General features: G+C 40.9%; 1 long non-coding RNA gene across 1 annotated transcript in view; it reads right to left on the bottom strand.

The window, feature by feature from the left end:
* The window catches only part of LOC135116401 (uncharacterized), a 118,725-nt gene that overhangs the window by 82,895 nt on the left and 23,330 nt on the right, over positions 1–12,500 (bottom strand). The window contains exon 2 of the long non-coding RNA XR_010276293.1: positions 10,954–11,007. This is a non-coding gene — a long non-coding RNA (uncharacterized LOC135116401). The remainder of the gene's footprint in view (positions 1–10,953; positions 11,008–12,500) is intronic.

Consider the following 12,500-nt stretch of genomic DNA (forward strand, 5'->3'; position numbering starts at 1 on the left):
GTGTGTGTGTGTGTGTGTGTGTGTGTGTGTGTGTGTGTGTGTGTGTGTGTGTGTGTGTGTGTGTGTGTGTGTGTGTGGGCGCCTCTGTCTGCAACTTGATTCACAGGAGGAATCATTTTTTTTTTATGTGTCTTTTTTGTTTTATAATGTTTTGCTTTCCTTTGTTTCTCTAGGTTTATATGTAAAATCTCTCTTTTTTATCCATTGCTCGTGTGTAAGTTACCAAACATGAACATACAAATATTTTCGTTATGCGAAATTCAGTCTGTCTGCCTCAAAGTTTCTGATATTTTTCTATTTGTAATGATTCTATATATGAATGTTTGTTTACTATTTCATTTGGCATATGCACCCATCAGTCAGTGTGTCTATGTGTCTTTGTCTGTCCTGCTTTCTGAATGTCTGATGTGCTGGTTGACTCTCTAATGTCATTTCCTTCTAAAATAGTACATACCTTTATTTATCTTAGTTTGTTTACCATGATTTACAGTTGCATTTCTATATGTTCTGTCCATCAATATACAGCTAATTTCTCTCTTTATCTGATTCATCGCTTACACTTCCACTTTCTTATTATTTGTTTATGTATATTGCTCTTCAACCATCCTGTGTTTCTTCACTTACCTACCCATTCGTCGATGTTTTATCTGTATATCTCTCCCTATCTAATACTTCCACCTTCTTATCAATCAACGGGAATTTATCAACATATTTTCCTACCTATGTGCTATTATCCCTGTCTATCTGTCTATCTGTCTATTTATCTAATCTATGTTCTACTTACTAAACTGTCTATCTTCCCATCTATATATATTTATATCTACTTATATACCTATTCATTTATTCATGTATCTATCAGTCTATCTATCCATCCATCTGTCCATCTATATATCAGTCTATTTATCAGTCAGTCGATCTATTTATTAACCATTTACCCATCCAGCCATCTATCTGTAAATCTACCTGTTCAACCAGATACCTATTCATTAATCAATTCGTCAGACCAATAACACATTTCTCTATCTGCGCCTGAACATACTCACCGACCCATCTCCCCGCTCACCGCCACTGTACCGAGATAATGCACCCTCAATACACTCCTATACTCGGCGGCGGCTAGGCAACGCTATTTCGACATGTTCCACTAAGCATCCCTGCTTATAAGGGGAGACAAGGCCCTGCTAATGCTACGGGACTGGAGGAGGAGGGGGAGGAAGAGGAGGGGCGTCTGTTGCAAGCATTATGTCGGCGAAAGGAAGGATGGAACGTAAGGGAGAGAGGATGAAGGATGGTGGAGCGAGGGAAGAGAAGAGAGGAATTCGTGAAAATGGGAGAAGTTGAGAGTGAAGTGTTGTGGTAGTGGTGGTACTACTACTAGTAGTAGTAGTAGTAGTAGTAGTAGTAGTAGTGGTGGTGGTTGTGGTGGTATAGTTCGTAATTTTTCTGTTCCTCCTTCTTAGGGTGAATTGTAGATTTTTTTTCACTCTACTAAAAATTGTATTTTTTTTTTGTCTTTTGCACAAAATAGAAAAAAAAATCAACATTTCTGAAAAGACGGTATTCAAAAGAAAGTAAGCTTCTTCACTTGTCTTATTCATTATGACGTAACATTCTGAGGTAATTTGTGCGTCCAAAGGCACAGACAAAGGGGTGTTTGAAGTGGATGTTTTTACTAATGCTGTTATTACCCTCCTCCTCCTCCTCCTCCTCCTCCTTTTTTTGCATAGGAATAATAATAGAATCTCACTTCATTCTTTCCAATCAAAACGCAGCCAGTTTTTCCCACACAGCGCGATGGTTTTCCCACGCCAGCACAAGCACGAGGGCGTGTCGGTTTGGCAGTCATACACTGCTCTAGCTTACTTTACTAAAGGGTAGTTAATCTAAATTAATTCCAAAGCGATATGTAAAGACCTGTATGAGTGTTTGTTTTGGTTATCCTATGTAATCACATGTTGTAATCCTCATTTTCTTCGTCCGCATTCTCCTGTTATTGATCAACTTTGTGATTTTAAGTACTAGAGGTCAAAGTTGCAGGCGATAACCTGTGTATCCAGCCCTAAAGGGAAAGGTACACAAACACAGTGACCGAAGCTGTGGCCTGATTGACTGCCGCCTCCCTGGAAAGCGCAACGCAAGGATTCTGCACCACCCCTCAACAACCAAACTGTGCCTTCACCTGCGCTACGCACACACCACATCACACAACTATCATGCAGTTACACTCTCCCTCACAAACAAAAGTAGACAGACCACAACTCTTTCCCTCACTATTCTCTCAAGTTCTCTGTGGTTTTTCTATACCACGTGGTATCAATTCCTGTATCTTGTCAGCTTCTGCTGGAGAGATTGGTGGGGTGGAACCTTCTGTACTATCCTGTATCTCCCAATAATAGTTAATGTAGAATAATTATCCAAACAGCCTCGTCAGTAACTCAAGCTTTGGTCTTCCGTTGCATTCCTTTGTATTCCTTTGTGTTCTTTCCTCCTCCTCCTCCTCCTCCTCCTCCTCCTCCTCCTCCTCCTCCTCCTCCTTCTCCTCCTCCTCCTCCTGCCTGCTGCTGGATGTGATGGCTCATGAATAACATGTGAATATGTTCTTAAACCACTCAGTGAAATCATAATTCGAGCTGAGAGAGAGAGAGAGAGAGAGAGAGAGAGAGAGAGAGAGAGAGAGAGAGAGAGAGAGAGAGAGAGAGAGAGAGAGAGAGAGAGAGAGAGAGAGAGAGAGAGAGAGAGAGAGAGAGAGAGAGAGATTCATAGCAAAAAGTAAATTCTTTCATACAAATGCACCACATTAAGCGCCTCCAGCGTAAGACTGTATAATTATCAGGCAGGAAGCGCGGCAGTAAACACGTCAAGTCTATGGAGAAGGCAGGGCGTGTTTCACTTGCTGGTCTTGCCTCTCACTTTTTTAATACACGTTTTCTTTTTTTGCTTTTCTTTTTTTTCCTTGCATGGATTGACAAGGTGTGGAATAATAGTAAGAAAATACAAATTATACAAAAACTGAATTGGTGTCACTCCAGATAATAATCCTGCTCTTTACTACAACAACAACGACAACAACAAAAACAACAACAACAACAACTACTACTACTACTACTACTACTACTACTACTACTAGTAGTAGTAGTAGTAGTAGTAGTAGTAGTAGTAGTAGTAGTAGTAGTAGTACTAGTAGTACTACTACTACTACTACTACAAGTAGTAGTAGTAGTAGTAGTAGTAGTAGTAGTAGTAGTAGTAGTAGTAGTAGTAGTAGTAGTAGTAGTAGTAGTAGTAGTAGTAGTAGTAGGAGAGATGATCTGGAAGAAGTCTCTCCAGACACACGGCAGTGCTGGTCCCTCAGGACTAGACGCTAGAGGGTGGCGTCGCCTGTTGAGCGGCGCACTCTGTGGCAGCGCCGCTAACGACCTATGCGGCGCCCTGGCAGCACTGGCGAGGAAGCTTGCCACCACAAATTGTCACCACGTCGAGGCTCTCACCGCATGCCGATTAATCCCGCTGGACAAAAAGCCGGGATGCAGACCAATTGGCATCGGCGAGGTGATAAGACGCATCGTGGGTAAATGCGTCATGACGGTGGTGAAGGACGACGTAAGGAGGGCAGCGGGGAACCTGCAAGTATGTGCAGGACAGCAGGCAGGAGGGGAAGCCGCCATCCACGCTATGAGGGAAATGTTCAGTGAAGACAATTGTGAAGCGGTGTTATTAGTGGACGCCAAAAACGCTTTCAACACTATTAACAGAAAAACAATGCTTCACAACATTCGAGTAAAATGTCCCTCTCTGGCACAATATGTAGAAAACACATATAGTGACCCCTCGGATTTGTACATATGTAGTAATAGTGGTAATAGTGTTAAGGTGTTAAAGTCCATGGAAGGGACAACACAAGGTGACCCAGTGGCCATGGCGATGTACGCCCTCGGACTTTCAGTGCTGCAACAAGTTATCTCATATGAGAAAACGAGTGTGAAGCAAGTGGCGTACGCGGATGACCTGTCAGGGGCCGGCAAAATAACAGACTTGAAAAAATGGTGGGGCTTAGTGAACGACAATGGTCCCATCATAGGGTACACACCCAATGCCGCTAAGTCCGTCCTTATTGTAAAGCCTGAACACTATGACAGTGCAGTGGATAGCTTCAGTGGCAGTGGAGTTATAATAACAAAGGATGGACAACGGCATCTGGGTGCTGTCATCGGAACAGAGGAGTTCAAGAAGGAGTACATAGGAGAAAAGGTGAAGGAGTGGATACATGAGGTGGAAGTCCTGTCTGACATGGCCAGGACTGAGCCTCATGCAGCCTACTCTGCCTACACCCACGGCTTGCAGCATCGATGGAGATTCGCCATGCGCACCATCCCAGGCATCAGCCCTCTCCTTGCACCACTGGAGGTCTCGATAAGGAACACCTTCCTCCCAGCGTTACTGAGATACCACACCATCGGAGATGGGGAAAGGGCGCTGCTCGAACTTCCACCAAGACTGGGCGGGATGGGAATCACCTCCCCTGAGAAGTTGGCGACTGTGGAGAACCTCAACTCCCTCAAGCTCACCAGGTCCCTCACAGAGAAGATCATTGCTCAGGACGCACATGGTGAAATAGCCCAAAGTGCAGTCACTGAGCAAGGACGAATTATATCTAGAGATAGGCAACAACATCAACGAAACTGTCTCGAAGACCTGATAAACATCCTGCCTGCAACCACAGTGAGAAAAATCCTCACTGCACAGGAAACGGGAGCCTCTAACTGGCTAACGTCACTGCCCATCAGAGCGAAGGGCTTCAGCCTCAACAAACAAGAATTTGTCGACGCCATTGCTCTGAGGTACGGCTGGCCGATGGAAGGACTCCCCAATACTTGTGTGTGTGGCTCCCCCAATGACGTCAACCACACCATGACGTGCAAAAAGGGGGGATTCGTATGTATCAGGCACGATGAGGTGAGAGATCTGACCGCCAGCATGCTCAGGGAGGTGTGCCACGATGTCTCCACTGAACCGACCCTCCTGCCGCTAGACGGCGAGCACCTGCGCTACAGAACAGCCAACACCACCAACGAGGCTCGAGTCGACGTCAGTGCACGAGGGTTCTGGACAAGGGGACAGAAAGCATTCATGGACATACGGATCTTTGACCCGATGGCCGCCTGTCACCACGAACTCTCCCTGGAGGCCGCCCACCGCAAGAATGAGCAGGAGAAGATCCGAGCGTATGGGGAGAGAATCCAACACGTTGACCAGGGCAGCTTCACACCTCTGGTCTTCACCACATCTGGCGGGATGGGCTCCAAGGCTCAGTGCTTCTACTCAAGACTAGCCGACCTAATGGCAGAAAAGAAGCACCAGCCAAGGAGCCATGTCGTCGCATGGATGAGGTGCCGTCTCTCATTCTCCCTCCTCAGATCTGCCCTCCTGTGTCTCAGGGGGACAAGGCATTCCACTCCCATACCTGCAGACTTAGGAGGCCTCGACTGCGAGGCTACAGTGGTGGAGAGTGGCATAAGAGTAGATAGAGTAGAGGTAGAATGAATTTATAGTTAACAACTAATGTTTATATCATAGAGCATTAGATATGGTTGGATGCCACAGTCATTAGCGGGAGCTGGGGCTAATGACCTCCAAGTAATGGAGCCCCTAACTGACACATCAATAAACATGGGGTGGAGGTATTAGTAGTAGTAGAAAAAAAAAGTAGTAGTAGTAGTACTACTACTACTACTACTACTACTACTACTACTACTACTACTACTACTACTACTACTACTACTACTACTATTGCTACTACTACTGTTATTAACATTCACCTATTAAGACTCAGGAAAGATTTGTCTTTCTCCAACCCTCTGTGCTTCTCAAAAACATGGAGCTGCATTTGGAAATAAAAATTCAAATAGCTGAACACAAAAATCATTTAGATGCAAAAGATATCGGACGGTTCAACTTAAACTGGAGTAAACAATGCAATACATGTTTAATTTAGAGTCAGTATAAAATGGTATTCTTACATTTGCATATAGCCATTATTTATACTCACGCTCTCATATCTTCTTGGCGAATGGCAAACAGAGGAACAAAAAAAAAAATCTTTTCAGTTGCCGCTTCCATACATACAGACAAAAAAAAAAAAAAAAGATAAAAAATTAAAAGTCAATATAAAAACTAAATATGTTTCTGGAAGTGCCTCAATACTCTTAAAACAACTAGTCACAGGAAGGGGAAAAACAGAAACAGGCAGAGAATTCCAGAGTTTACCAATGAAAGGGATGAAAGAATGAAGATATTGCTTGACTCCTGGACTATTGAAAGGGAACTTAAAGACTTCTATCACGTCCCCTCTTAACCTACGTCTCTCTAAAGAATGTAAATTTAATGACTTCAATCTCGCCTCGTAAGGAATACTCCTCATCCCCTGTATCCTTTCTGTCATTCTCCTCTGTACTGATTCTAATACACCTATATCTTTCCTGTAATGTGGAGACCAGAATTGCACAACATAGTCTAGATGAGGTCTGACCAGCGCCAAGAATATCATTAATATTACTTCCGGCCTTCTACTTTTAACACTCCTAAAAATTAATCCTAGTACCCTATTTATCCTGTTTCTAGCCTCTATGCATTGTTTTCCTAGACGGAGTTCACAGCTAACTATAACTCCTAAATCTTTCTCGTACCCTGTAACTACCAGAGATTGTTCGTTTAATGTGTACCTACTGTGTGGGTTTCCTCTACCTACGCTAAGTACTTTACATTTATTGATACTAAATTGCATTTGCCATATGTCCGTCCATTCATTCATCCTAAATCTGCCTGCAAGGCGAAGGCACCCGTTTCTGATCTAATTAATCTATCTTTGTGTCATCCGCAAATTTACTAACATCACTACTAATTCCACTAACCAAGGCATTGATATATATTAGAAATAACAATGTCCCTAATACTGATCCCTATGGCACCCCACTGATTACATGACATCACTCGGATTTCGAGCCGTTTATTACAACTCTTTCTCGCCTGTCGCTAAGCCATGACCCTATCCAGCCTAACACCTTCCCATCTATCCCGTGTGCCCTAACCTTTCTCAGGAGCCTTTCATGGGGTACCTTGTCAAATGCTTTACTAAAGTCCAGATACAAGATATCATAACTATCACCATTATCTACTGCCTCGTACTCTTTACTGTAAAAACTTAACAAGTTTGTCATGCAAGACTTCCCCTTCGTGAAGCCATGCTGTGATTAATTTATCAAGTTATGTTTGTCTAAATGTTCCCTAATGTTCCTCGCTCTTATTAACTCTAATATTTTACCTATAACTGAATTTAAGCTGACAGATCTATAGTTAGACGCTAAAGTTTTATCTCCTTTCTTAAAGATGGGTACTACATTAGCCTGCTTCCACATTACTGGTACCTCACCTGACTCAAGTGATTTCCTAAAGACAGAGACTAACAGCTCACTAATAACCTCTTTGCATTCCTTAAGTACTCTGGGATATATTTCATCTGGTCCTGGTGTCTTGAACTTTTTTTTAGCCTATCTATCTCCTGTTCCACTATCTCTCTAGTTATGGAAATATCTGTCAGCTTCTCATTCTCATCTGCTCTAAACATCTGTTCACTATCTGGCATATCCTGCATGTTTTCCTGGGTGAAGACAGATGAAAAATACTCATTCAGAATTTTACTAATCTCCTCCCCAGAACTAACTAGCTCTCCATCTGCTGCCTTTAATGGACCTATAGTATCCTTATTCTTCGTCCTCTATTCGTGATAAAATCCCTTGGGGGTCCGTCTTCACATGGCTGGCTACACTTAATTCATAATTGCCCTTAGCTTTCCTCGTTAACTTCCTGACTGTTCTAACTAATTCATTATATTGTGACCTTAAAACTTCTTCACCTGCCCTTAATGTCTTATATATACTTCTCTTCCACCCTATATAATGTTTTAACCTAGCAGTCATCCATTTAGGATAATTTTTCTGTGATCTTATTGCCCTATACGGGATATATGCTAACTGACCTGTATGAACTTTATCTACGAAATATTTATACAATTCATCTACATTTACTTCACCTAATTCCCTCATCTCGGCCCCTACCATCCTCTCTACTCGCTCATCTACTCGCCTCGACCTCACCTCTCTCATTTCAGCATGACCTGACATTCCACCATACTCACACCCATATACCCCTCCCTCTCTCCTCCGCCCCTTCCGAACACATCTTACCTCCTCTTGTCCTACACCCTCACACCTCACCTCACCTCTCACATCTTGCCTTATCTCTCTCAACTCCGTCCCGGACCTGACCTCACCCTGCATCCGTTGCCAGTCAACTCCTTGGAGGTACCTTTTTAATTCCTCAAATTCTGCTCTCCTAAAGTCAAGTACTTTACTAGTGTTACTGCTTCTAAAAGTTTCTTCCCATTTTACATTGTACCTAATTTCCCTATGGTCAATGTTACCTAGCTGTCCTCCAGCCTCTACCTGCGTGACTGCTTCCTCCCTGTTAGTAAGAATTAAATCTAGAATATTATTCCCCCTTGTGGGTTGTACGACTACCTGTTTTAAAAAATTATCCTGAATTACCTTAAGAAATTCTGCTTCCTTGTTACCCACCACCAGACTCCAGTCGATATTCCTAAAATTAAAATCTCCTACCACACATACCTGACTGTACCTGCCTGCTCTATTTATTTCCTGCCACAGTGAGGTGTTAATTTCCTTTGTACTGGTCGGTGATCTGTACACTACTCCCACTACTGTACATTGCTGTACTACTACTGCTTTCCTATCTGTTTTAAATCTACTGTTAATACAACACTGTAATGTGTCCCTAACGTATAACGCGACGCCTCCTCCTCTCCTGTTTTCCCTATCTTTATAGAACAATGTATAACCATCTATCTTGACCTCTGGATTAAATACTTTTCCTCACATATCTAACCAAGTTTCAGTTAAAGCAATGATATCAAATTTCTCTACACACACTATTCTTCTAAGCAAGTCTGTTTTATTCAAAATACTGCTACATTTTGTGTGGTAAATACTTAAGCTATTTCTCACCTTCCCTGAGCTAGCTACCTTTCTAGATTTAACTAATTTATCCTATGTTTACTCCTCACAACACCTTCTTCCCACAACCCTTTCCCGTACATGAAGTGAGTTATGGCAAATAATTGGCGCATTTTGTGCGCTCGAGCTCGATCTGTAGTGATGAGGCGATAGTTGTGCGAGTTGCGAGGCAGAAACCTTCGCCCACATGCCGATAAATCGAAATATGCAAAATACAGCAAAAAAAAAAAAAAAAAGGTGAGTCTGACGAAGAAATTACATAAAATAACAAAGATACGCCTTCAAAAGTCACCAAGAAGTGATTCCGAAAATGAAATCGAAACTTTTATATACGATGGACATCAAAAGGTGCTCCTGGCCAAATCATCGTTGTGCCCTCCAGGGCCAGGCGGGAGCGGTGGGGTGTACAGATGTGCGGTAACAAAAATAGAGCCCCCTCGCTCCGCTACGGGAATGATCCCTCCAAAGATATTAAATACGTTACCAAATGATTAAGAAAATCATGAATTATCTTTCATTCGCTGACAAGGAAAATAAAAACGTGAGGAAAACTAATATTTTCAGAAATCTACAACGACGAGCCTCTAAAAAAAGGGAGACAAATAGTGTGGGCCGGCTCTAGTCATCAAGGCCCACGTCACCTTGACTTTTCAAGGCGACAATCAACACACACAGAGACAAATAAGAACACTTCACAGAACTATACAAGCTTTCCTCTCTTTGATTTTACTTGAATAAAGCTGCAACAAAGGTTATGACGCTAAAAAGTTACCTTAGGTTAGGTCACAAATATCATGGTGGTGGCGCTTCCCGGGAAATCAGAGTTAAAAATAATATCAATACCAATTGAACAAAGAAAATATAAATATCTTTTCTCCATAGAAGGATTTTTTTTTTTTTTTTACGTGGAAACCAAATTCACACTAAATGAAATGTGTTACAGTAATAGTTTCCAAGGACACTTTATCATAACGGGCAAAATATTATTAATCTACATAACGGTAAAACACACTAAAGGATAAATAGACATATAAACTAGAAGATCTGATATTTGTTACCTTAAAAAAGACCTCAAGTGAATATTCCCATTATTGTGGAAAGTTTTTTGTAATTGCATCTTTCCTTTCTCCACTCATATATACGTACATAAAAATATATATATATATATATATATATATATATATATATATATATATATATATATATATATATATATATATATATATATATATATATATATATATATATATATATATATATATATATATATATATATATATATATATATATATATATATATATATATATATATATATATATATATATATATATATATATATAAAACGAACGCAAAAATGACAGCTAATTGTTAGGTTTCAATTGAATCTCTAAGTAAATATTTATACCAAAAAGATGACACCGTTATAGAAAACATATGATTTCGTATCCTTCTTTTCTCTATGCATAAATTAAAATAAGCACACGAAGACTGGAATACAAAAAATTATAGTTTTGAAAAAGATTCTCGGTTAATCCTCAAAGGACTTTTTTCCCTGTAAGATGTTGCAATGAACATTATAGACTAAATTTACATTCTGTCTTCTTTCATATATATACCCTAGGAAGGCAGAAAAATGGGAGACAAAAACAACGCATTGGAAAAATGTTTAAACTAATCCTTCAATGGATAACACTACTGACACGATACCATGGAAGCACATCCTTTCTTTCCTTCACAGATTCGTGGGAAGCTGACAGGAGAAAGGCAGGCAACAGTGACAGGTTTCCGTTGACATGAATAAAAAAAAAAAAGTTTAACAGCGAGATCAAAATAGAGGGCACATGATGTAATGAAGCAGGTACTCACTTTCCTCCTGCATGTGTTGGGAGTGTTCACCGCGGCACCACCTGCCATCCTTTCCTGAAAATATCAAAACATCCACATAAAAAAGTGATGCAGCTTCACTATTCTAAAAAGAGCTAAAAATGAAGCATCATAAACAGAACCACCAGAAATCCTTTACTGCATGAGTTAACAACATACACATGAACAAAAGAGGAAAGAATAAATACTGAACAAAAACACGAAATGTCATAAATAAAACGTGTCAAATTCCTCCAAGCAAGAACACATGGATACATGGAAAACAACACTGAAAACAGAACACACTTCAAACGCTGAGAATGTTAAATATGCACAACAGCTGCAACAAAATAAAACGAACAAACACCATTACATATATAACAAGATCAAATAAGAAAATAAAAAGAAGCAAAAATAATAAATGTAAAGCTTGCCAACATTCAGCGGTGTCTAGAATATGAAATGAAGGTGGTAGTTAAGTGAGACTGAAGAGGAGGAGCACAAGTCATGCTGCGATTGATGCATGAAGGCAATCAAGGGAGAGGGTCGCACAGAGGAGGCAGGACGCAAGGCGCCTTCAGGCCAGTCACTGCTGGTGTCCCTCGCCTCCCCTTCCTGCCTCGCTGCGAGGTGAAGGGGCCACTACCACCGCTGCCTCAACACTTACACTACCTTTGCGTCTCAACACTGAAATGCTTCAATGAATGGGAATGAACGGGAAAGTAATGGTCACTTAGAATTGCTTATAACAAGTACATGTTACTAAGAGTTTTAAATCAATCTGTCTGTCTGCGTCTGTCTGTTTATCTCTGCCTCACATGTTCACTATAATGCTCTGTAAGAATGAGCATCCCAATCTCTGTTGCTTTATTGCAGCGCATCTATTTGTATTAATGTTGTGTGTGTGTGTGTGTGTGTGTGTGTGTGTGTGGTGTAACATTACGAGTGGAACAATATTTACGAGTATGGGTCAGTAGGTCTGTCTTCTGGTATATTTAGTAGTTTTAGGAAATCAATGACAACTACGTATTGTGCACGAAAAATGGCATACCGTAAATACGAGGCCATGAGAGAAAAATATAGTTAGGTCACTATGTTTGCATTTTCTTCGCTTACAGTAATTGTTATCACGAAAGAATATACGAGTGACGGAAAAGGCATACGTTTATATTGTGCAAACATTATGCTGTATTAATATCCCACTGACTAATTCAGTTAGACTTTTGGTTAAGTACTCACTGCAGGGCACGGTAAACTATTTATTAAAGTATTTTAGAAAATTATGAAAATATATTCATTGTAATGAAATATTCCAGTTTCTGCCGCTATTTAAAACTACTTTGTCCATGTCTGTGCCTGCCCGCTCATCCATCTGTCCCTCTGTCTATTTGTCTTTCTATCTGTCTACTTCCTTGCCTTCTATTTTTGCCTGCCTGCCTGTCTGCCTGCTTCTTTGCCTGACTATCCTCTTCAAGTTAGCCTGACTATTTCCCTGTCACCCTGTCTGTCTGCCTGCTTTCTTTCTTTCTTTTTTGTATGTCCATCCACCT

Source organism: Scylla paramamosain, chromosome 31 (genome assembly GCF_035594125.1).
Source record: "Scylla paramamosain isolate STU-SP2022 chromosome 31, ASM3559412v1, whole genome shotgun sequence".
Lineage (NCBI taxonomy): Eukaryota > Metazoa > Arthropoda > Malacostraca > Decapoda > Portunidae > Scylla > Scylla paramamosain.